Below are 25,313 nucleotides of genomic sequence, written 5' to 3'. Positions count from 1 at the left end.
AAAACCCCCCTGTCACGCCCTGACCTACTCTACCATAGAAAATAACAGCTTTCTATGGTCAGGACGTGACAGTACCCCCCCTCGAAGTTGCGGACTCCGAACACACCTAAACAAAAAACAAAAACAAAAAACAAAGGGAGGGTAGGGAGGATGACAAATGTCTATGGTGGCTCTGGTGCAGTACGCAGAACCTTCTTATCCCGCGGATCCCCCACTCCGCCCGCTGATCCCTCCGCTTTTGTGATCCCTCCGCTGGAGGTTGTGGACTGCGGACCACTGCTGGACGTTCCGGACTGCGGGCCGTCTCAGGAGGTTCCGGACTGCGGGCCGTCTCAGGAGGTTCCGGACTGCGGGCCGTCTCAGGAGGTTCCAGACTGCGGGCCGTCTCAGGAGGTTCCAGACTGCGGGCCGTTGCCGGAAGCTACGGACTGGGAACTGTCGCCGGAAGCTCTTGACTGGGAACTGTCGCCGGAAGCTCTTGACTGGGAACTGTCGCCGGAAGCTCTGGACTGGGAATGCGCACTGGAGGCCTGATGCGTGGGGCTGGCACAGGTGGCGCCAGACTAGTAACACGCACCTCAGGGCGATTGCGAGAAGCAGGAACAGGACACCCCGGACTGGGCAGGCGCACTGGAGGCCTGATGCGTGGGGCTGGTACAGGTGGCGCCAGACTGGTGACACGCACCTCAGGGCAAGTGCGAGGAGCAGGCACAGGGCGTATGTGGGGCAGGTACAGGATATACTGTGCTGTGGAGGCGCACTGGAGGTCTCGAGCGTAGAGCTGGCACAACCCGTCCTGGCTGGATGCTTACTTTCGCCCGGCAAACGCGGGGCGCTGGTACAGGGTGCACTGGGCTGTGAATACGCACTGGCGACACAGTGCGCAGAGCCGGCGCAGGATATCCTGGACCGAGAAGGCAAACTGGAGACCAGGAGCGCTGAGCTGGCACCACCCTTCCTGGCTGAATGCTCAACCTAGCTCAACAAATGCTGGGCGCGGGCAAAGATCGCACCGGGCTGTGAATGCGCACTGGCGACACAGTGCGCATCACCGCATAACACGGTGCTTGCTTCGTCACTCGCTCCCCACAGTAAGCACGGGGAGTTGGCTCAGGTCTCCACCCTGACTCCGCCAATCTCTGCCTCTCGCACTTGCCTCGTGGTTGGTATAGTGCCTCGTAATATCGCCGCTCCGCTTTCGCTGCCTCAATCTCCTCTTTCAGACGATGATACTCCCCAGCCTGACTCCAGGGTCCTTTCCCGTCCAGAATTTCCTCCCAAGTCCATTCCTGTTTCTCCTGGGCACGCTGCTTGGTCCTTTGGTGGTGGGAGATTCTGTCACGGTTGTCGTAGGAATGAGCGGACCAAAGTGCAGCGTGTGTGTCGTTCCACATTTTATTTTCACTGTGAAACTATGCAATACATACACATGAACTAAAGAACGAAAAAAACAACAAACCGTGATGCCGAGTTGAAACAAACTCAAAAACAATCTCCCACAAACCCAGGTGGAAAAAACACCTACTTAAGTATGATCTCCAATTACAGACAACGATGACCAGCTGCCTCTAATTGGAGATCATCCCAAACAAAACCCAACATAGAAATACAAGTGGTCAGGACGTGACAGACACAAACTCACTCAAGGGTTTTTCTTTATTTTTACTCTTTTCTACGATGTAGAATAATAGTGATGACATCAAAACTATGAAAGAACACATATGGAATGATGTAGTAACCAAAAAAGTGTTAAACAAATCAAAGTATATTTTATATTTGAGATACTTCAAATAGCCACCCTTTGCCTTGATGACAGCTTTGCACACTCTTGGCATTCTCTCAACCAGCTTCACCTGGAATGTTTTTCCAACAGTCTTTGAGTTCCCACATATGCTGAGCACTTATTGGATGCTTTTCCGTCACTCTGCGGTTCAACTCATCCCAAACCATCTCAATTGGGTTGAGGTGGGGTGATTGTGGAGGCCAGGTCATCTGATGCAGCACTCCATCACTCTCCTTCTTGGTCATATATCCCTTACACAGCCTGGAGGTGTGTTGGGTCATTGTCCTGTTGAACAACAAATGATAGTCCCACTAAGCACAAACCAGATGGGATGGCGTATTGCTGCAGAATGCTGTGGTAGCCATGCTGGTTAAGTGTGCCTTGAATTCCAAAAAAGCACTGACAGTGTCACCAGCAAAGCCCCCCACACCATCACACCTCCTCCTCCATGCTTCACGGTGGGAACCACACATGCGGAGATCATCTGTTCACCTACTCTGCGTCTCACAAAGACACGGCGGTGGGAACCAAAAATCTCAAATTTGGACTCATCACACCAAAGGACAGATTTTCACTGGTCTAATGTCCATTGCTTGTGTTTCTTGGCCCAAGCAAGTCTCTTTTTCTTGTTGGTGTCCTTTCGTAGTGGTTTCTTCATAGCAATTCGAACATGAAGGCCTGATACACCCAGGCTCTGAACAGTTGACGTTAAGATGTGTCTGTTACTTGAACTCTGTGAAGCATTTATTTGGGCTGCAATTTGTGGTGCAGTTAACTCTAATGAACTTATCCTCTACAGCAGAGGTAACTCTGGGTCTTCCTTTTCTGTGGCGGTAATCACGAGAGACAGTTTCATTATCGCGCTTGATGGTTTATGCGACTGCACTTGAAGAAACATAAACAATTCTTGAAATGTTCCGTATTGACTGACCTTCATGTCTTAAAGTAATGATGGACTGTCGTTTCTCTTTGCTTATTTGAGCTGTTCTTGCCATAATATGGACTTGGTCTTTTACCAAATAGGGCTAACTTCTGTATACCACCCCTACCTTGTCAGAACACAACTGATTGGCTCAAACGCATTAAGAAGGAAATAAATTCCACAAAATAACTTTTAACAAGACAACCAAGTTAATTGAAATACATTCCAGGTGACTACCTCATGTGAAGCTGGTTGATAGAATCAGGATGTCACCAGTTAATTGAAATACATTCCAGGTGACTACCTCATGAAGCTGGTTGAGAGGATCAGGATGTCACCCTACTATCTGTCTGTCTGTCTCTCTACCTGACTGTCTGATGTCACACTACTATCTGTCTGTCTGTCTGTCTGTCTGTCTGTCTGTCTGTCTGTCTGTCTGTCTGTCTGTCTGTCTGTCTGTCTGTCTGTCTGTCTGTCTGTCTGTCTGCCTGTCTCTTTACCTGCCTGTCTGATGTCACCCTACTGTCTGTCTGTCTGTCTCTCTACCTGACTGTCTGATGTCACCCTACAGGCTGTCTGTCTGTCTCTCTACCTGACTGTCTGATGTCAACCTACTGTCTGTCTGTCTGTCTGTCTGTCTGTCTGTCTGTCTGTCTGTCTGTCTGTCTGTCTGTCTGTCTGTCTGTCTCTTTACCTGCCTGTCTGATGTCACCCTACTGTCTGTCTGTCTCTCTACCTGACTGTCTGATGTCACCCTACAGGCTGTCTGTCTGTCTCTCTACCTGACTGTCTGATGCCACCCTACTATCTGTCTCTCTCATTCTTACTTACTGTCCCAGGTTTCCCGGGTGATTTCTAAGATTCCCCAGGGTTGCCTCCCATGTAGCAGCTCAAAGGGTGAAAACCCCAGAGAGGCTTGGGGAACCTCTCTAATGGAAAACATCAGATAACGTAATCCCGGTTTTAACCACCCTTATCAATTACCTTCCTGAACATTGACTTCAGGGTGAGGTTGAATCTCTCAATCATCCCGTCCGTCTGCGGATGGTAAACCGATGTCCTCAACTGTTTCACCTGCCACATCTTACAAAGGTCCGCCATAAGGTGGGACATAAAAGGGGTCCCCTGGTCAGTAAGGCTCTCCTTTGGAATCCCTACCCTGGTGAACAGGAGCACTAATTCCTTGGCAATATTTTTGGAAGCCATCGTCCGCAGGGGAATGCGTTCCGGGTAGCGAGTGGCATAATTTAGGATGATCAGAATGTATTGGTAACCTCTTGCGGATTTGGGTAGCGGAACAACTATATCCTTCGCTATCCTCTCAAATGGCATTTTGATTATGGCGGGGAGCTGTTAACTGGCACTCGGGGCACTCTCCACAATGTCGAGCCACCTCAGCCTGAATTCCTGGCCCGTAAAACCTCCTCACAATCCGGTCTCGGGTTTTATCGATACCAAGGTGTCCCCCTTAGAATATGCCCATGAGCTAGGTCCAGTACTGTTCTCTGGTACAGGGTGGGGACCAACAACTGTTCCACCACATCATCCCTTATTTTTGAGACTCTGTACCCCAAACCCTTTTTCATGATGGAGCGGGGGACACTATTGTCATCGTCCTATCATATATGGGGGTACCATCTACGACTTGCACATCTGCTCCGACTTGCTGCAGGGTTGGATCCTGGGTCTGGGCCATCCCAAAATTAGTCAGGGACCCTGCCAGGTCTGTTGGTTCTAGATTGTCGCCCTCTGGATCTAGATGGACCCCGGCCCCACTAGTACCGGGCTGCCTGTTATTGACGTGGTCTGACCCTTCTTCCTCATCCTCCTCTACTAGCACCTGTGAGGTTGGTCCCTGGGAGACCTTCTCTTTTCTTGGCTTTAGTTGAGGGCTACATGTTACTTCCTGCTTGGTCAGGGGTGCTGGGCTTCTCAAATATGCCGTTCTTTTGGCCTAACCTCGGAAAGTATCTACGCCATCTTCCCGGACCACGCCGATCTCATAATCCAGCAGCCCGTCCTCAGTTTGTATGCTCACTAAGACTGTGGTGTACGGGTGGGTATCCTGACTTGTATCTAGTTTATGAGTCGGCACTAGGTTTGCAACGACCAAGGTTGACATACTGCCGGAATCAAGCAGGGCTGCAACCTCTTTCCCTTCAACCTTCACCATGCACATACGTTAGTTTCTTGGTCTTTCAAGTACAACGGTTACCACAGGACATGCATACAATATATCAGCTTCTTCTTTTTCACTGAGGTTACATTGCATTGGCTCTTCTTTAATACTGCAGTATGCCACAATATGTCCCGGTCTATTACAATTGTAACAGATAATAGGGTTTCTGTGGGGGGGGGGACCCCTCAAACCTCGGTCACGGTTTCTTCCAGAGTGTCTCTCCCCCAGTCTGATTATTTCCTCACTGCCCCACGCTGCTCTCTTCCCCCTCCCAATGCTGGAACAGTCTTACCCTGTCCTCTGATTCGCTAAAGAGTCAGTTGACTTGACAGCACAAACAGATCTGTGACCAGGCTAATATTGGGTGCTATCTATAACCTTACTCATAGCATCTCAACCCACCTCCTGTGTAGGAATGATACCACCTCCTGTATAGGAATGATACCACCTCCTGTATAGAAATGATACCCACCTCCTGTATAGAAATGATGCCCACCTCCTGTATAGAAATGATACTCACCTCCTGTATAGAAATGATACCCACCTCCTGTATAGAAATGATACCCACCTCCTGTATAGAAATGATGCCCACCTCCTGTACAGGAATGATACCCACCTCCTGTATAGAAATGATGCCCACCTCCTGTATAGGAATGATACTAACCTCCTGTGTAGAAATATTTGTAGTTGTGTTTGATGCAGGAACCCAGGGATGTCTTCAGATAACTCTCTGGAAGCTGAAACAAAGATGCACACATTGGAAATGGTTAGACAGACAGACAGACGGACGGACGGACGGACGGACGGACGGACACGGACGGACGGACGGACGGACGGACGGACGGACGGACGGACGGACGGACGGACGGACGGACGGACGGACGGACGGACGGACAGACAGACAGACAGACAGACAGACAGACAGACAGACAGACAGACAGACAGACAGACAGACAGACAGACAGACAGACAGACAGACAGACAGACAGACAGACAGGAAAAAAGTACTCAATTGGATAAAGTACTCAATTGTCATACTTGAGTTAAAGTAAAGATACCTTAATAGAATTTGACTCAAGAGAAAGTCACCCAGTAAAATACTACTTGAGTAAAAGTATTTGGCTTTAAATATACTTAAGGATTAAAAGTAAATGTAATTGATGAAATACAGTTAAGTATCAAAAGTAAATGTATGAATAATTTAAAATTCATTTTTATTAAGTAATCCAGATGGCACCCTTGCCTTGTTTTTTATTTATTTATTTACAGGAAGCCAGGGACACACTCCAACACTCAGACATCATTTACAAACAAATAATTTGTGTTTAGTGAGTCCGCCAGATCAGAGGCAGTAGGGATGCCCAGGGATGTTCTCTTGATAAGCATGTGATATTGGACCATTTTCCTGTCCTGCTAAACATTCAAAATGTAACGAGTACTTTTGCGTGTCAGAGACAATGTACGAAGGTAAAAAGTACATCATTTTCTTCAGGAATGTAGTGATGTAAAAGTTGTCAAAAATCTAAATAGCAAAGTGCAGATAACCCCCAAAAACGACTTAAGAACTTTTAAAGTATTTTTTTACTTACGTACTTTACACCACCGCAAACAACACAAACACTGTAACAGCTCTGCCGATGCTCAGCCAGCCTCACAGCTCTCTGAGTCTGTGACCTAGTTCTGTTAATGCTTGATCTATTACACCCTCTATGGTAGACTGATAGACTGATAGACTGATAGACAGACAGCTACAAGGGTTAAGGTCTACTGTGGTGAAGCAGAGTGAAAACTTTGGGAACTACTGTCATTGGTTTATAACTCCTTATGACCTGGTTTAGTTAATGCTTGATCTGTTACATAATCTATGATAGACAGGCAGACAGGCAGCCAGGAAGACAGACAGCCAGGACGACAGACAGCCAGACAGACAGACAGACAGACAGACAGACAGACAGACAGACAGACAGACAGACAGACACATAAAGACGGAAGGACGGATAGAGCACCACAGTCAGGCCACCACAGTCAGGCCACCACAGTCAGACCACCACAGTCAGACCACCACAGTCAGGCCACCACAGTCAGACCACCACAGTCAGACCACCACAGTCAGGCCACCACAGTCAGACCACCACAGTCAGACCACCACAGTCAGGCCACCACAGTCAGGCCACCACAGTCAGACCACCACAGTCAGACCACCACAGTCAGACCACCACAGTCAGGCCACCACAGTCAGACCACCACAGTCAGACCACCACAGTCAGGCCACCACAGTCATGCCACCACAGTCAGGCCACCACAGTCAGACCACCACAGTCAGGCCACCACAGTCATGCCACCACAGTCAGGCCACCACAGTCAGACCACCACAGTCAGGCCACCACAGTCATGCCACCACAGTCAGGCCACCACAGTCAGGCCACCACAGTCAGACCACCACAGTCAGGCCACCACAGTCAGACCACCACAGTTAGACCACCACAGTCAGACCACCACAGTCAGGCCACCACAGTCAGGCCACCACAGTCAGACCACCACAGTCAGGCCACCACAGTCAGACCACCACAGTTAGACCACCACAGTCAGACCACCACAGTCAGGCCACCACAGTCAGGCCACCACAGTCAGGCCACCACAGTCAGACCACCACAGTCAGGCCACCACAGTCAGGCCACCACAGTCAGACCACCACAGTCAGGCCACCACAGTCAGGCCACCACAGTCAAACCACCACAGTCAGGCCACCACAGTCAGGCCACCACAGTCAGGCCACCACAGTCAGGCCACCACAGGGGTTGTGTCCCAAATGGCCCCCTATTCCCTATCTAGTGCACTACATGGCACCCTATTCCCTATCTAGTGCAACAAACATATACGTACCTGTCCTCTTCTGTTCTACTGTCCTCTTCTGTTCTGTTCTACTGTTCTACTGTCCTCTTCTGTTCTGTTCTACTGTCCTCTTCTGTTCTACTGTCCTCTTCTGTTCTGTTCTACTGTCCTCTTCTGTTCTACTGTCCTCTTCTGTTCTGTTCTACTGTCCTCTTCTGTTCTACTGTCCTCTTCTGTTCTGTTCTACTGTCCTCTTCTGTTCTACTGTCCTCTTCTGTTCTACTGTCCTCTTCTGTTCTGTACTACTGTTCTACTCTCCTCTTCTGTTCTACTGTCCTCTTCTGTTCTGTTCTACTGTCCTCTACTATTCTGCTGCTCCAGTTCCAACTGTTCTGCCTGCAGCTATGGAATCCTGACCTGTTCACCGGACGTGCTACCTGTCCCAGACCTGCTGTTTTCAACTCTCTAGAGACAGCAGGAGCGGTAGAGATACTGTCAAAGATCGGCTATGAAAAAGCCAACTGACACTTACTCTTGTGTTACTGACCTGTTGAACCCTCGACAACTACTATGATTATTATTATTTGACAATGCTGGTCATTTATGAACATTTGAACATCTAGGCCATGTGCTGTTATAATCTCCACCTGGCACAGCCAGAAGAGGACTGGCCCACCCCTCATAGCCTGGTTCCTCTCTAGGTTTCTTCCTTGATTTTGGCCTTTCTAAGGGAGTTTTTCCTAGCCACCGTGCTTCTACATCTGCATTGCTTGCTGTTTGGGGGTTTTAGGCTGGGTTTCTGTACAGCACTTTGAGATATCAGCTGATGTAAGAAGGGCTTTATAAATACATTTGATTTGATTCTACTGTCCTCTACTGTTCTGTTCTACTGTTCTACCACCTCTCATAATAACACACCATTTCCAGACCCACTGACTAAACTTGAAACCCCCAGCAGGGGCTGGAGAACAAGGAGGTAGCAGGAGGCAGGGCTGGAGAATAGGGAGGTACAGAGAGGCAGGTGCTGGAGAATATGGAGGTACAGAGAGGCAGGTGCTGGAGAATAGGGAGGTACAGGGAGGCAGGGCTGGAGAATAGGGAGGTACAGGGAGGCAGGGCTGGAGAACAGGGAGGTAGGAGGAGGCAGGGCTGGAGAATAGGGAGGTACAGGGGGGAGGCAGGGCTAGAGAACAAGGAGGTAGGAGGAGGCTGTGGCTGGAATATAGGGAGGAAGGAGGAGGCAGGGCTGGAGAATAGGGAGGTAGAGTCATAGTGCCCCAGTCAGCACCCTACTATATAGGGAATAGGGTGCCATCTAGGACACAACCCCAGTCAGCACCCTACTATATAGGGATAGGACCAGGAGAATAGTGGTAAATTCAGTTGATTTGCATGTCAGACTAAAAACCAAGCCATGAGATTGAAGGAATTGTCCGAAATGCTCTGAGACAGGATTGTGTCGAGGCACAGATCTGGGGAAGGGTACCAAAAATGTTGTGCATCATTGAAGGTTCCCAAGAACACAGTGGACTCCATAATTCTTAAATGGAATTAGTTTGGAACCACCAAGACTCTTCCTAGAGCTGGCCGCCCGGCCAAACTGAACAATCGGGGGAGAAGGGCCTTGGTCAGGGAGGTGACCAAGAAGCCAATGGTCACTCTGACAGAACTCCGAGTTCCTCTGTGGAGATGGGAGAACCTTCCAGAAGGACAACCATCTCTACAGCACTCCACCAATCAGGCCTTTATGGTAGAGTGGCCAGACGGAAGCCACTCCTCAGTAAAAAGCACATGACAGTCCGCTTGGAGTTTGCCAAAAGCCACCTAAAGAACTCAGCCCATGAGAAACAAGATTCTCTGATCTGATAAAACCAAGATTAAACTCTTTGGCCTGAATGCGAAGCGTCACGTCTGACGGAAACCTGGCACCATCCCTACGGTGAAACATGTTGGTGGCAGCATCATGCTGTGAGGATGTTTTTCGTGGACAGGGACTGAGAGACTAGTCAGGATCGAGGGAAAGATGAACGGAGAAAAATACAGAGATCCTTGATGAAAACCGTCTCCTTAGTGCTCAGGACCTCAGACTGGGGTGAAGGTTCACCTTCCAGCAGAACAACAACCTGAAGCACACAGCCAAGATAATGCAGGAGTGGCTTCGGGATATGTCTCTGAATGTCCTTGAGTGGCCCAGCCAGAGCCCGGACTTGAACCCGATCAAACATCCTTGGAGAGACCTGAAAATAACTGTGCAGCGACGCTCTCCATCCAACCTGACAGAGATTGAGAAGATCTGCAGAGAAGAATGTCAGAAACTCCCCAAATACAGGTGTGCCAAGCTTGTAGAGTCATACCAAAGAAGACCCAAGAAGAGGCTGTAATCGCTACCAAAGGTGCTTCAACACAGTACTGAGTAAAGGGTCTGAATTCTGATGTAAATGTGATGTTTGTTTTATTTTTAAAACCTACAGGTCAGATGTTTTAGGACACACCTTCTCATTCCAGGTGTTTTCTTTATTTTGACTATTTTCTACATTGTATAATAATAGTGAAGACATAAAAACTATGAAAATAACACATATGGAATCATGTAGTAACACAAAAAAGTGTAAAACAAATCAAAATATATTTAATATTTGAGATTCTTCAAATAGCTACACTTTGACCTTGATGACAGCTATGCACACTCTTGGCACTTTGGGATAACTGTATTAATCTCTTATAGCAGCATCTTGCTTTGTGGAGCGATTATTCCAACACGACGCCAACTGTCATGCTTTCCACCTTTCCAACTCCGTCCAAGCACTCATGGTGCTGTACAGCTCTGGTGCAAAGCGTTAGAGACCGTTCCTCCACTAATACTATAGCTGCAAATTGATGTTGTCGCAGGATGGACCAGAGCGAGGGAATGTTTTACAGGGTTTGTTTTGGCTCAGCGACACGAGGGTTAAGTCCCAAATGGAAACCTATTCCCCACAAAGTGCACTACAAAACCCTGGTCAGCTGTAGTGCACTATATAGGGCATAAGGTGCCATTTGGGACGAGTAAGAGAGAGGGAGGCCAGCTAAAGATTAATTAGTTCCTGTGTAAAGGATTAGAAAACACAGGGAAAATATTCTCACAGAAACAGTAAGTTTATATTATGTCTTAAATACTACTGGAGTTACACTATAAAACTACCGGAGTTACACTAGGATATAAACTACTGGAGTTACACTATAAACTACTGGAGTTACACTAGGATATAAACTACTGGAGTTACACTAGGATATAAACTACTGGAGTTACACTAGCATATAAACTACTAGAGTTACACTAGGATATAAACTACTGGAGTTACACTAGGATATAAACTACTGGAGTTACACTATAAACTACTGGAGTTACACTAGGATATAAACTACTGGAGTTACACTAGGATATAAACTACTGGAGTTACACTAGGATATAAACTACTGGAGTTACACTAGGATATACACTACTGGAGTTACACTAGGATATAAACTACTGGAGTTACACAGGGATATAAACTATTGGACTTACACTAGGATATAAACTACTGGAGATACACTATAAAACTACTGGAGTTACACTAGGCTATAAACTACTGGAGTTACACAGGGATATAAACTACTGGAGTTACACTATAAACTCCTGGAGTTACACTATGATATAAACTACTGGAGTTACACTATAAACTACTGGAGTTACACTAGGATATAAACTACTGGAGTTACACTAGGGTATAAACTACTGGAGTTACACTATAAACTACTGGAGTTACACTAGGATATAAACTACTGGAGTTACACTAGGATATAAACTACTGGACTTACACTAGGATATAAACTACTGGAGTTACAGTAGGATATAAACTACTGGAGTTACACTATAAACTACTGGAGTTACACTATAAACTACTGGAGTTACACTAGGATATAAACTACTGGAGTTACACTGGGATATAAACTCCTGGAGTTACACTATAAACTACTGGAGTTACACTAGGATATAAACTACTGGAGTTACACTAGGATATACACTACTGGAGTTACACTAGGATATAAACTACTGGAGTTACACTATAAACTACTGGAATTACACTATAAACTACTGGAGTTACACTATAAACTACTGGAGCTACACTAGGATATAAACTACTGGAGTTACACTAGGATATAAACTACTGGAGATACACTATAAACTACTGGAGTTACACTAGGATATAAACTACTGGAGTTACACTAGGATATAAACTACTGGAGTTACACTAGGATATAAACTACTGGAGTTACACTAGGATATAAACTACTGGAGATACACTATAAACTACTGGAGTTACACTAGGATATAAACTACTGGAGTTACACTAGGATATAAAGTACTGGAGTTACACTAGGATATAAACTACTGGAGTTACACTAGGATATAAACTACTGGAGTTACACTAGGATATAAACTACTGGAGTTACACTATAAACTACTGGAGTTACACTGGGATATAAACTCCTGGAGTTACACTATGAACTACTGGAGTTACACTAGGATATAAACTACTGGAGTTACACTGTAAACTACTGGAGTTACACTATAAACTACTGGAGTTACACTGGGATATAGACTACTGGAGTTACACTAGGATATAAAGTACTGGAGTTACACTAGGATATACACTACTGGAGTTACAATATAAACTACTGGAGTTACACTAGGATATAAACTACTGGAGTTACACAGGGATATAAACTATTGGAGTTACACTATAAAACTACTGGAGTTACACTAGGATATAAACTACTGGAGTTACACTAGGATATAAAGTACTGGAGTTACACTAGGATATACACTACTGGAGTTACAATATAAACTACTGGAGTTACACTAGGATATAAACTACTGGAGTTACACTAGGATATAAACTACTGGAGTTACACTAGGATATAAACTACTGGAGATACACTATAAACTACTGGAGTTACACTAGGATATAAACTACTGGAGTTACACTAGGATATAAACTACTGGAGTTACACTAGGATATAAACTACTGGAGTTACACTGGGATATAAACTCCTGGAGTTACACTATGAACTACTGGAGTTACACTAGGATATAAACTACTGGAGTTACACTGTAAACTACTGGAGTTACACTATAAACTACTGGAGTTACACTGGGATATAGACTACTGGAGTTACACTAGGATATAAAGTACTGGAGTTACACTAGGATATACACTACTGGAGTTACAATATAAACTACTGGAGTTACACTAGGATATAAACTACTGGAGTTACACAGGGATATAAACTATTGGAGTTACACAGGGATATAAACTATTGGAGTTACACTATAAAACTACTGGAGTTACACTAGGATATAAACTACTGGAGTTACACTAGGATATAAAGTACTGGAGTTACACTAGGATATACACTACTGGAGTTACAATATAAACTACTGGAGTTACACTAGGATATAAACTACTGGAGTTACACAGGGATATAAACTATTGGAGTTACACTATAAAACTACTGGAGTTACACTAGGATATAAACTACTGGAGTTACACTAGGATATAAACTACTGGAGTTACACTATAAACTACTGGAGTTACACAGGGATATAAACTACTGGAGTTACACTATAAACTACTGGAGTTACACTAGGATATAAACTACTGGAGTTACACTGGGATATAAACTACTGGAGTTACACTAGGCTATAAACTACTGGAGTTACACTGGGATATAAACTACTGGAGTTACACTAGGATATAAATTACTGGAGTTACACTATAAACTGCTGGAGTTACACTATAAACTACTGGAGTTACACTATGATATAAACTACTGGAGTTACACTATAAACTACTGGAGTTACACTAGGATATAAACTACTGGAGTTACACTAGGCTATAAACTACTGGAGTTACACTGGGATATAAACTACTGGAGTTACACTAGGATATAAACTACTGGAGTTACACTATAAACTGCTGGATTTACACTATAAACTACTGGAGTTACACTGTGATATAAACTACTGGAGTTACACTATAAACTACTGGAGTTACACTAGGATATAAACTACTGGAGTTACACTATAAACTACTGGAGTTACACTATAAACTACTGGAGTTACACTAGGATATAAACTACTGGAGTTACACTAGGATATAAACTACTGGAGTTACACTAGGATATAAACTACTGGAGTTACACTATAAACTACTGGAGTTACACTATAAACTACTGGAGTTACACTAGGATATAAACTACTGGAGTTACACTAGGATATAAACTACTGGAGTTACACTATAAACTGCTGGAGTTACAGTATAAAACTGCTGGAATGGCGCCGACAGAGATGGTCTCCTCGCTTCGCTTTCTTAGGAAACTATGCATTATTTTGTTTTTTAAATTTATTATTTCCTTTGTTCCCCAGGAAATCTTAAGTTTTTTTACATACAGTCGGGAAGAACTATTGGATATTAGAGCAATGTCAAATTACCAACATTATGACCAGGAATATGATAATATATCCCGAAGCGTATCCTCTGTTTGGACCGCATCGTATATCATCCCCCCAAGCAGACACCTCGACCTCCCTGAAAGAACTTCCTTGGACTCTTTGTAAACTGGAAACCATATATCCTGAGGCTGCATTTATTGTAGCTGGTGATTTTAACAAAGCTAATCTGATAACAAGGCTCCCCTCCCCCGCCCTCCTTTCGGGCAAATCTGACCACGACTCCATTTCATTGCTCCCAGCCTATAATATCTCAGACTGCCATAAAAAAGAAAAGATTAAGATGGGCAAAAGAACACAGACACTGGACAGAGGAAGATTGGAAAAAAGTGTTATGGACAGATGATTCTAAATATGAGGTGTTTGTATCAGCAAGTGCATCGTTGATGTTGTACCCACGGTGACTATTAAAACCTTCCCCAACCAGAAACCATGGATTGATGGCAGCATTTGCGCAAAACTGAAAGCGCAAACCACTGCTTTTAATCATGGCTATGCGACCGGAAACATGACCGAATACAAACAGTGTAGCTATTCCCTTCGCAAGGCAATCAAACAAGCTAAGTGTCAGTATAGAGACGAAGTAGAGTTGCAATTCAACGGCTCAGACACGAGACGTATGTGGCAGGGTCTACAGTCAATCACGGATTATAAAAAGAAAACCAGTCCCGTCGCGGACACCGACGTCTTGCTCCCAGACAAACTAAACAAATTCTTTGCTCGCTTTGAGGACAATACAGTGCCACTGACACGGCCTGCTACCAAAACCTGCGGGCTCTCCTTCACTGCGGCCAACGTGAGTAAAACATTTAAACGTGTTAACCCTTGCAAGGCTGCCGGCCCAGATGGCATCCCTAGCCGTGTCCTCAGAGCATGCACAGAACAGCTGGCTGGTGTGTTTACGGACATATTCAATCAATCCTTATCCCAGTCTGCTGTTCCCACATGCTTCAAGAGGGCCACCATTGTTCCTGTTCCCAAGAAAGCAAAGGTAACTGAGCTAAACGACTATCGCCCCGTAGCACTCACTTCCATCATCATGAAGTGCTTTGAGAGACTAGTCAAGGATCATATCACCTCCACCCTACCTGACACACTAGACCCATTCCAATTTGCTTACCGCCCCAATAGGTCCACAGACAACGCACTCGCAATCACACTGCACACTGCCCTAACCCATCTGGATAAGAGGAATACCTATGTAAGAATGCTGTTCATCGATTACAGCTCAGTATTTAACACCATAGTGCCCTCCAAACCCGTCATTAAGCTCGAGATCCTGGGTCTCGACCCCGCCCTGTGCAACTGGGTCCTGGACTTCCTGACGGGCCGCCCCCAGGTGGTGAGGGTAGGAACAACATCTTCACCTCGCTGATCCTCAACATCAACAAAACAAAGGAGATGATCGTGGACTTCAGGAAACAGCAGAGGGAGCACCCCCCTATACACATCGACAGGACAATAGTGGAGAAGGTGGACAGTTTTAAGTTCCTCAGCGACATGGACAAACTGAAATGGTCCACCCACACAGACAGCGTGGTGAAGAAGGCACAGCAGCGCCTCTTCAACCTCAGGAGGCTGAAGAAATTCGGCTTGTCACCAAAAACACCCACAAACTTTTACAGATGCACAATCGAGAGCATCCTGTCGGGCTGTATCACCGCCTGGTACGGCAACTGCTCCGCCCACAACCGGAAGGCTCTCCAGAGGGTAGTGAGGTCTGCACAACGCATCACCGGGGGCAAACTACCTGCCCTCCAGGACACCTACAGCACCCGATGTCACAGGAAGGCCAAAAAGATCATCAAGGACAACAACCACCCGAGCCACTTCCTGTTCACCCCGCTATCATCCAGAAGGCGAGGTCAGTACAGGAGCATCAAACCTGGGACCGAAAGACTGAAAAACAGCTTCTATCTCAAGGCCATCAGACTGTTAAACAGCCATCACTAACACAGAGAGGCTGCTGCCTACATACTGACTCAACTCTAGCCACTTTAATAATTAATAATTGTATGTAATAAATGTATCACTAGTCACTTAAACAATGCCACTTTCTATAATGTTTACATACCCTACATTACTCATCTCATATGTGTATATACTGTACTCTATACCATCTACTGCATCTTGCCTATGCCGTTCGGCCATCGCTCACCCATATATTTATATGTACATATTCTTAGTCATTCCTTTACACTTGTGTGTATAAGGTAGTTGTTTTGAAATTGTTAGATTACTTCTTAGATATTACTGCATAGTCGGAACTAGAAGCACAAGCATTTCGCTACACTCACATTAACATCTGCTAACTATGTGTATGTGACCAATAAAATTTGATTTGATTTGGATGGCGAAAATATTTTACTTTTAAACTCGAACAAAACAGAGATCCTAGTTCTAGTTCTAGGTCCCAAGAAACAAAGAGATCTGCTGTCCTTGTGAAGGACCGTGGCGATATTCTGGACCCTGATCTCTCGTTTGATGAACATATAAAGAATATTTAAAAGGGAGCTTTTTTCCATCTTCGTAACATTGCAAAAATCAGAAACTTTTTGTCCATAAATTATGCAGAAAAGCTAATCCATGCTTTTGTCACTTCTAGGTTAGACTACTGCAATGCTCTACTTTATCCGGCTACCCGGATAAAGCACTAAATAAACTTCAGTTAGTGCTAAACATAGGCTGCTGGAATCCTGACTTAAACCAAAACATTGAATCATATTACTCCAGTGCTAGCCTCTCTACACTGGCTTTTGCAGGTGTAGAGAGTTAGAGTGTTGGGCCAGTAACTGGAAAGTTGCTGGATCGAATCCCCCGAGCTGACATGGTAAAAATCTGTTCTGCCCCCTGAGCAAGGCAGTTAACCCACTGTTCTCCCGGGCGCCGAAGACGTGGATGTTGATTCAGAGGAGTTGGGTTAAATGCGGAAGACACATTTCAGTTAAATACATTCAGTTGGACAACTGACTAGGTATCACCCTTTCCTGTTAAAGCTAGGGCTTTATTTTAAGGTTTTACTGCTAATCTACAAAGCAACGGGCTGGTGCGGTGGAGGAGATCTTTGTGGGCTATACTAAGCCTTGACTCGTGGTAGTAAGTTGATGGTCTGTTGATATCCCTCTGTGGGGGGTTATATCCTGCCTGGTTGGCCCTGTCCGGGGGTATCGTCGGACGGGGCCACAGTGTCTCCTGACCCCCACCCCCCGTCTCAGCCTCCAGCCTCCAGCAGCTGCAGTAGTCTATGTGCCGGGGGGGCTGGGGTCAGTCTGTTCTCGGGGGGCTAGAGTCAGTCTGTTATATCTGGTGTAATTCTCCTGGCTTATCTGGTGTCCTGTGTGCATTTAAGTATGCTACCTCTAATTCTCTCTCCCTCTCTTCCTCCCCTCCCAGACAACCTGAGCCCTAAGACCATGTCTCAGGACTACCTGGCCTGATGACTCCTGGCTGTCCCCAGTCCACCTGGCCGTGCTTCTGTTCTAGTTACAACTGTTGTGCCTGCGGCTATGGAACCCTGACCTGTTCACCGGACGTACTACCTTGTCCCGGACCTGCTGTGTTCTTTCTCTCTCTCTCTCTCTCTCTCTCTCTCTAACTCTCTAACTCTCTAACTCTCTAACTCTCTAACTCTGAATGCTCGGCTATGAAAAGCCAACTGACATCTACTCCTGAGGTGCTGAGCTGTTTCAGCCTATATAATGACTATTGGACCCTCCTGGTCATCTATGAACATTTTAACATCTTGAACAACAATCTGGCCTCAATGGCCATGTACTCTTATAATCTCCACCCGGCACAGCCAGAAGAGGACTGGCCACCCCTCAGAGCCTGGTTCCTCTCTAGGTTTCTTCCTAGGTTCCTGCCTTTGTTGGGAGTTTTAGATTGGGATTCTGTATAAGCACACTGTAACATCTGCTGATATTAAAAGGGCTTTATAAAAACATTTGATTGATTGATACATGAAACACAAACTGTATTGATACCTATTTAGAATGTTAATAATGTATTGAAGGACTGCCCCCATGTATGGTTTGAATGATCTGGTCCCATGTTTAGTTTGAATGGTCTGGTCCCATGTTTGGTTTGAATGGTCTGGTCCCATGTTTGGTTTGAATGGTCTGGTCCCATGTTTGGTTTGAATGGTCTGGTCTCATGTTTGGTTTGAATGGTCTGGTCCCATGTTTGGTTTGAATGGTCTGGTCTCATGTTTGGTTTGAATGGTCTGGTCCCATGTTTGGTTTGAATGGTCTGGTCCCATGTTTGGTTTGAATGGTCTGGTCTCATGTTTGGTTTGAATGGTCTGGCCCCATGTTTGGTTTGCATGGTCTGGTCCCATGTTTGGTTTGAATGGTCTGGTCCCATGTTTGGTTTGAATGGTCTGTAGCATGTTTGGTTTGAATGGTCTGGTCCCGTGTTTGGTTTGCATGGTCTGGCCCCATGTTTGGTTTGAATGGTCTGGCCCCATGTTTGGTTTGAATGGTCTTGTCCCATGTTTGGTTTGAATGGTCTAGTCACATGTTGGGTTTGAATGGTCTGGCCCCATGTTGGGTTTGAATGGTCTGGCCCCATGTTGGGTTTGAATGGTCTGGTCCCATGTTGGGTTTGAATGGTCTGGCCCCATGTTGGGTTTCGTTTGGGTTGCAAAGTTAAGGTAACCGTTTGGAAGATTCCATGAATCAGCAGGAAATTCAGCATCCACCTAAAATAATTTCTGTGAAACCTGGGAACCTGGGAATTTGGAGAAAGTATTTCTGCAACCCTATTTGTGTAGTCAAGGAGAAAGTGAAAAAATATATTTTACCCAACCATTTAAAAAAAAAATACATTTTGTGTTTTATTCAGATTTTTCAGGGGTGCTGCAGCACCCTCAGTACCCCTACTTCCCTCGGCTATGCGCACTCACTCACTCACTCACTCACTCATTCTCCTGATCTGAGAGGGGAAGAGATGACACGAGCAACACAGCCAGTCACTGTCATGTGAAGCGCAGCACTGACACCTGCTGGTGAATCTGTATAACAGACCGATGGGTGAGGACACTCATCCCAAATTACATCCTAATCTGTATAACAGACCGATGGGGGAGGGCACATCCCAAATGACATCCTAATCTGTATAACAGACCGATGGGGGAGGGCACATCCCAAATGACATCCTAATCTGTATAACAGACCGATGGGGGAGGATCCTCATCCCAAATTACATCCTAATCTGTATAACAGACCGATGGGGGAGGGCACATCCCAAATGACATCCTAATCTGTATAACAGACCGATGGGGGAGGACCCTCATCCCAAATGACATCCTAAGTGTCTGGGAAAAGGGCCATACTGTAGAGCTGTGGATGGGAGAGAGAGAGAGAGGGGCTGTGTCTGGGGAAAGGGCCATACTGTAGAGGTGTGGATGCTCGATTCACTTGAAGGCAGCTGCAAACACCAGTAGGGTGAGACAGCACCAGGAGGGTGAGACAGCACCAGGAGGGTGAGACAGCACCAGGAGGGTGAGACAGCCATATCACCTTTGAGAAAATATTCCTGGTTTAGTTAGTTTCTACATTTCCAGCTTCACATTATCTTCTAGTTGTATATATTGTATGACATCCCGTGTATGTATGTGGCTGTACCACACGACCGAGATGTTGAAATGAAGCTAAACCTACGATTAACTTAAAGGGGCAGTCTGCAGTTTCTACATCCATTTCTGATATAAACCCATTGATTCAAATCAAATCAAAGTTTATTTGTCACGTGAGCTGAATACAACAGGTGTAGACCGTACAGTGAAATGCTGAATACAGTGAAATGCTGAATACAACAGGCTCTAACCAATAGTGTGAGAAAAAGGTGTGTGTGTGTGTGTGTGTGTGTGTGTGTGTAGGTAGGTAAGTAAAGAAATAAAACAACAGTAAAAAGACATTTGAAAATAACAGTAGAGAGGCTACATACAGACACCGGTTAGTCAGGCTGATTGAGGTAGTATGTACATGTAGATATGGTTAAAGTGACTATGCATATAAGATAAACAGAGAGTAGCGGGGGGGGGGGGGCACACAATGCAAATAGTCCAGGTAACCATTTGGTTACCTGTTCAGGAGTCTTTTGGCTTGGGGGAAAAAAACTGATTCTTGAAGAATATAACTTATATAAATGACTTGTGATCATAATTCCACTGCCACACCACATCAGAACAGCTTGTTTTACTCCAATGGTTGTAAAGCTTAGAGAGAGAGAGAGAGAGAGAGAGAGAGAGACAGAGACAGAGACAGAGACAGAGACAGAGAGAGAGAGAGAGAGAGAGAGAGAGAGAATAAATACACAAAAGGATACACACTCAGGGGCAGTAGACTGGGTTCATCAGGGGCAGTAGACTGGCAGGGGCAGTAGACTGGGGTTCATCAGGGGCAGTAGACTGGGGTTCATCAGGGGCAGTAGACTGGGGTTCATCAGGGCAATAGACTGGATTCATCAGGGGTAGTAGACTGGGGTTCATCAGGGGCAGTAGACTGGGGTTCATCAGGGGCAGTAGACTGGCAGGGGCAGTAGACTGGCAGGGGCAGTAGACTGGGGTTCATCAGGGGTAGTAGACTGGGGTTCATCAGGGGCAGTAGACTGGGTTCATCAGGGGCAGTAGACTGGGTTCATCAGGGGCAGTAGACTGGGGTTCATCAAGGGCAGTAGACTGGGGTTCATCAGGGGCAGTAGACTGGGGTTCACTTCCTGTTCTGTATGACACAGGAAGGACTATACATGGTACCTTCTTTCTATAAACAACAGATCAGCTGATGTAATAGGGTAATAGGGAAGATGGATGGAAGGGTATCTTGGGTTGGTCCACATTGGAATAAATTAAGAATTGAGAAGCCATGTCAAAATGAAGATGTCATTTTCTAAGACACAAAACAACCACATACAAATTGTCTACCTTTGTAGTTATATTGAAGAAAATCCGGGAGCCTTGAGTCTTTGTAGTTATATTGAGGGAAGCCCAGGAGCCATGAGTCTTTGTAGTTATATTGAGGGAAACCCAGCAGCCATGAGTCCCATGGGGGAAACGATGACAAAGAACATGTAAAAAGAAGGGTGATTCGTCAGCGGGGGGATTCGTCAGCGGGGTGATTCGTCAGCGGGGTGATTCGTCAGCGGGGTGATTCATGAGCGGGGTGATTCGTCAGCGGGGTGATTCGTCAGCGGGGTGATTCGTCAGCAGGGTGATTCGTCAGCAGGGTGATTCGTCAGCAGGGTTGGATAGGTTATTTTCTAAATGTAATCCATTACAGTTACTAGTTACCTGTCCAAAATTGTAATCAGTAACGTAACTTCTGGATTACCCCTAAACTCAGTGACGTAATCTGATTTACATTCAGTTACTTTTAGATGACTTTCCCCTTACGAGGTGTTAGAAGAAGACAGAAATGTATGTTACCAATTGAACAACATCTATTGCAGGATAAATCAATGTTAAAGTTTACTTAGCTGGTCATATATATGGATGTTACATGTTACTTTATGGGTTGGTTATGTAGGCTTCTACTAACCCATCGCTTTCTACTACATATAATAATAATAATACGATTAAATTATATCTTTACATTAATATATATCATTTATAAATCTAAAAATGGATGTATCGACTACAGATAGACTTAAAAGGGCAATCAGAATTGTTTCCGGTTTGATCATGTGTCCATTATTGCATTTTTTTTACATTTACATTTTTAGTCATTTATCGCTCTTATCCAGAGCGAGTTACAGTAGTGAATACATACATTTCATTTCATGCATTTTTTTCGTACTGGCCCCCCGTGGGAATCTGTCACGTCCTGACCAGCAGATGGAGCTATTGTATTAGTTTTGGGGTCAGGACGTGGCAGTTTTGTGTGTGTGAATGTTTGTGTTGGTCATTGGGACTTCCAATTGAAGGCAGGTGTGTTGAGTTGCCTTTGATTGGAAGTCCTATATAGGTGTGTGTGTTTTTCTTTGGGGTTGTGGGTAGTTGTTTTTGGACTGCGTTTGTATAGCCTGTAAAACTGTTGCTGTTGTCATCTTTATTGTTTTGTCAGTGAATACTTTACTCTTTTGAAAATAAAACCATGAGTATCCACATACCCGCTGCGCCTTGGTCTTCTCTCCATGACAACTTCTGTGACAGAACTACCCACCACCAAAGGACCAAGCAGCGGAGAAGAGGACAGAGGCAAGTGAAGGAGGAAAGTTGGAAGCAGCGTGCTCGGGAGGTGATGGATTCCTGGTCGCTGGAAATACTGGAGGAGAGGATTGACTGGACATGGGAGCAATTGCGGGTGCACTGCGACAACCTGCCTGGGAGGCAGGTAGAGCCCGAGAGGCAGCCCCAAGAATGTTTTTTGGGGGGGGCACAAGGGCTGTTTGGCGGGGCGAGATGGGAGACCCAGGCCAGCTCCCCGTACCCTTTTTGGAAGAAAACACACTGGACAGGTCCCGTGCTTTGGGGTAGGTGCTGTGGTGAGGCCTGGCATTTTCAGGCCGGTAAGCGCAGTACCAGCGCCCCGCATGTGCCAGGGGAGTGTGAGCATCGAGCCTGAAGGGGTGATGCCAACCCTGCCCTCAAGACCGTCAGTGCGCTTCTACGGTCCGGTGTTTCCCGCTAAACGCACTAGCATTGAGGTGCATGTCTCCAGGCTGGCACGTCCAGTACCAGCCCCACGCATCAGGAGTCTAGTGCGTCAGCCCAGCCTCGCCAGTCAACAGTCATCAGAGCTGCCCGCCAGTCAAGAGTCACCAGAGCTGCCCGCCAGTCGTAAGTCGCCAGAGCTGCCCGCCAGTCGTAAGTCGCCAGAGCTGCCCGCCAGTCGTAAGTCGCCAGAGCTGCCCGCCAGTCAGGAGTCACCAGAGCTGCCCGCCAGTCAAGAGTCACCAGAGCTGCCCGCCAGTCGTAAGTCGCCAGAGCTGCCCGCCAGTCGTAAGTCGCCAGAGCTGCCTGCTAGTCGTAAGTCGCCAGAGCTGCCCGCCAGTCGTAAGTTGCAAGAGCTGCCTGCTAGTCAGGAGCCGCCAGATCCACCCGCTAGTCAGGAGCCGCCAGAGCCGCCCGCTAGTCAGGAGCTGCCAGAGTGGCCCGTCTGCACGGAGATGCCAGAGTGGCCCGTCTGCCCGGAGATGCCAGAGTGGCCCGACTGCCCCGACTGCCCGGAGATGCCAGAGTGGCCCGACTGCCCGGAGCTGCCAGGGTGGCCCGACTGCCCGGAACTGCCAGGGTGGCCCGACTGCCCGGGTCTGCCAGAGTGGCCCGACTGCCCGGGTCTGCCAGAGTGGCCCGCCTGCTCGGATCTGCCAGGGTGCCCTGCCTGTCCTCCGGCCCAGCCCGACTGGCCCGCCTGTCCTCCGGCCCAGCCCGAGTGGCCCGCCTGTCCTCCGGCCCAGCCCGAGTGGCCCGCCTGTCCTCCGGCCCAGCCCGAGTGGCCCGCCTGTCCTCCGGCCCAGCCCGAGGGGCCCGCCTGTCCTCCGGCCCAGCCCAAGGGGCCCGCCTGTCTTCCGGCCCAGCCCGAGTGGCCCGCCTGTCCTCCGGCCCAGCCCGAGTGGCCCGCCCGAGTGGCCCGCCTGTCCTCCGGCCCAGCCCGAGTGGCCCGCCTGTCCTCCGGCCCAGCCCGAGGGGCCCGCCTGTCCTCCGGCCCAGCCCGAGGGGCCCGCCTGTCCTCTGGCCCAGCCCGAGGGGCCCGTCTGTCCTCCGGCCCAGCCCGAGTGGCCCGCCGGTCTTCCGGTCCAGCCAGAGTGGTCCGTCTGCCAGGGTCAGCCCGAGTGGCCCGTCTGCCCGGCGCAGCTATCGGCGCCACCAAAGTGGGCGACGCCGAAGGTGGAGCGAGGTCCACGTCCTGCACCTGAGCCACCTCCAGGATAGGTGGGTTGGGGAGGGAGGGTGTAGCACAGTGCCATCGGTGATGGCAGCCACCCTCCCTTCCCTCCCTTATTGTTTAGCGGTTATTGTTTAATGGGTTTTTGTTGGGGATTTTTTTTTGGGTGTTTTCTGTTGGTAGGTGCATTCCGGGGTCTGCACCTTGAGGGGGGGGTACTGTCACGTCCTGACCAGCAGATGGAGCTATTGTATTAGTTTTGGGGTCAGGATGTGGCAGTTTTGTGTGTGTGAATGTTTGTGTTGGTGATTGGGACTTGGCTTTACAATGAGAGAAAAACATATGCGTGCTCTTTTCCCCACGATCCATCAAACACATTTGGTGTGTCATCATTAGTGGTCTCTGATTGGTGGTCATCATTTGGTGTGTCATCATAGTGGTCTCTGATTGGTGGTCATCATTTGGTGTGTCATCATTAGTGGTCTCTGATTGGTGGTCATCATTTGGTGTGTCATCATTAGTGGTCTCTGATTGGTGGTCAGACTCACTCAGGTGGAACAAATTTAAACTTGCACCTTTTTTTCAGTGTTGATTTGAACGTCGTTGAGAAAACAGAGAAGTGTCAAAGATTTTTTTTCCACAAACAATCCTTTATGAATTGAAAAGTAATTACATGTAATCTGTTACGCCCCAACCCTGTTTGTCAGAAGGGGACTTGTCGGAAGGGGGACTTGTCGGAAGGGGGACTTGTCGGAAGGGGGACTTGTCGGAAGGGGGACTTGTCAGAAGGGGGACATGTCAGAAGGGGGACATGTCAGAAGGGGGATTATCAGAAAGGGGACTTGTGGGAAGGGTGATTTGTCAGAAGGGTGATTTGTCAGAAGGGGGTCTTGTGGGAAGGGGGACTTGTCAAATGGACCATTTTAATTAAGACAACTCAAAGGGCTGTTTTTCCACTATGTTAAGTGTTTTTAGGAATCATAGTGTAATCAATAGATAGACCGTGGCATTGGGTTTATTGAGACCATAAACATTCACAGCCACATCTGCCCTTTTAAGCAATCAGCAGATGGCCACTTTACTCCAATAAAGTTTAACCTTCCGCTGTGCTCATCTCATCTGTGCTTTACAGGAAGCCTGAGACCTGCTCTATAAAACCTGCAGGTCACAAAAACCTATGCTTCTTCCCAAACCACACCCTACTCCTTATTAAAGTGCACTGATTTTGAGCAGGGCCCAGT

At 46.8% G+C, this 25,313-nt stretch overlaps 1 protein-coding gene across 3 annotated transcripts in view; it reads right to left on the bottom strand.

Annotated features, from left to right (window-relative positions):
- The window catches only part of LOC115203666 (b(0,+)-type amino acid transporter 1), a 127,367-nt gene extending 120,766 nt beyond the window's left edge, over positions 1–6,601 (bottom strand). Inside the window, exons 1-2 of one of the 3 annotated variants that reach the window (XM_029768579.1) lie at positions 6,474–6,601; positions 5,549–5,621 (exon numbers count right to left, since the gene is read on the bottom strand). The gene's annotated coding sequence lies outside the window, so the exon portion shown is untranslated. The remainder of the gene's footprint in view (positions 1–5,548; positions 5,622–6,473) is intronic. The other 2 variants (XM_029768577.1, XM_029768578.1) reach the window with 2 other exon arrangements.
- Between the last annotated feature and the right edge of the window lie 18,712 nt (positions 6,602–25,313).

Source organism: Salmo trutta, chromosome 12 (genome assembly GCF_901001165.1).
Source record: "Salmo trutta chromosome 12, fSalTru1.1, whole genome shotgun sequence".
Taxonomy (NCBI): Eukaryota; Metazoa; Chordata; class Actinopteri; order Salmoniformes; family Salmonidae; genus Salmo; species Salmo trutta.
Note: the sequence above shows the minus strand (reverse complement) of the source record. Positions and strands in the feature narration are given on the sequence as shown.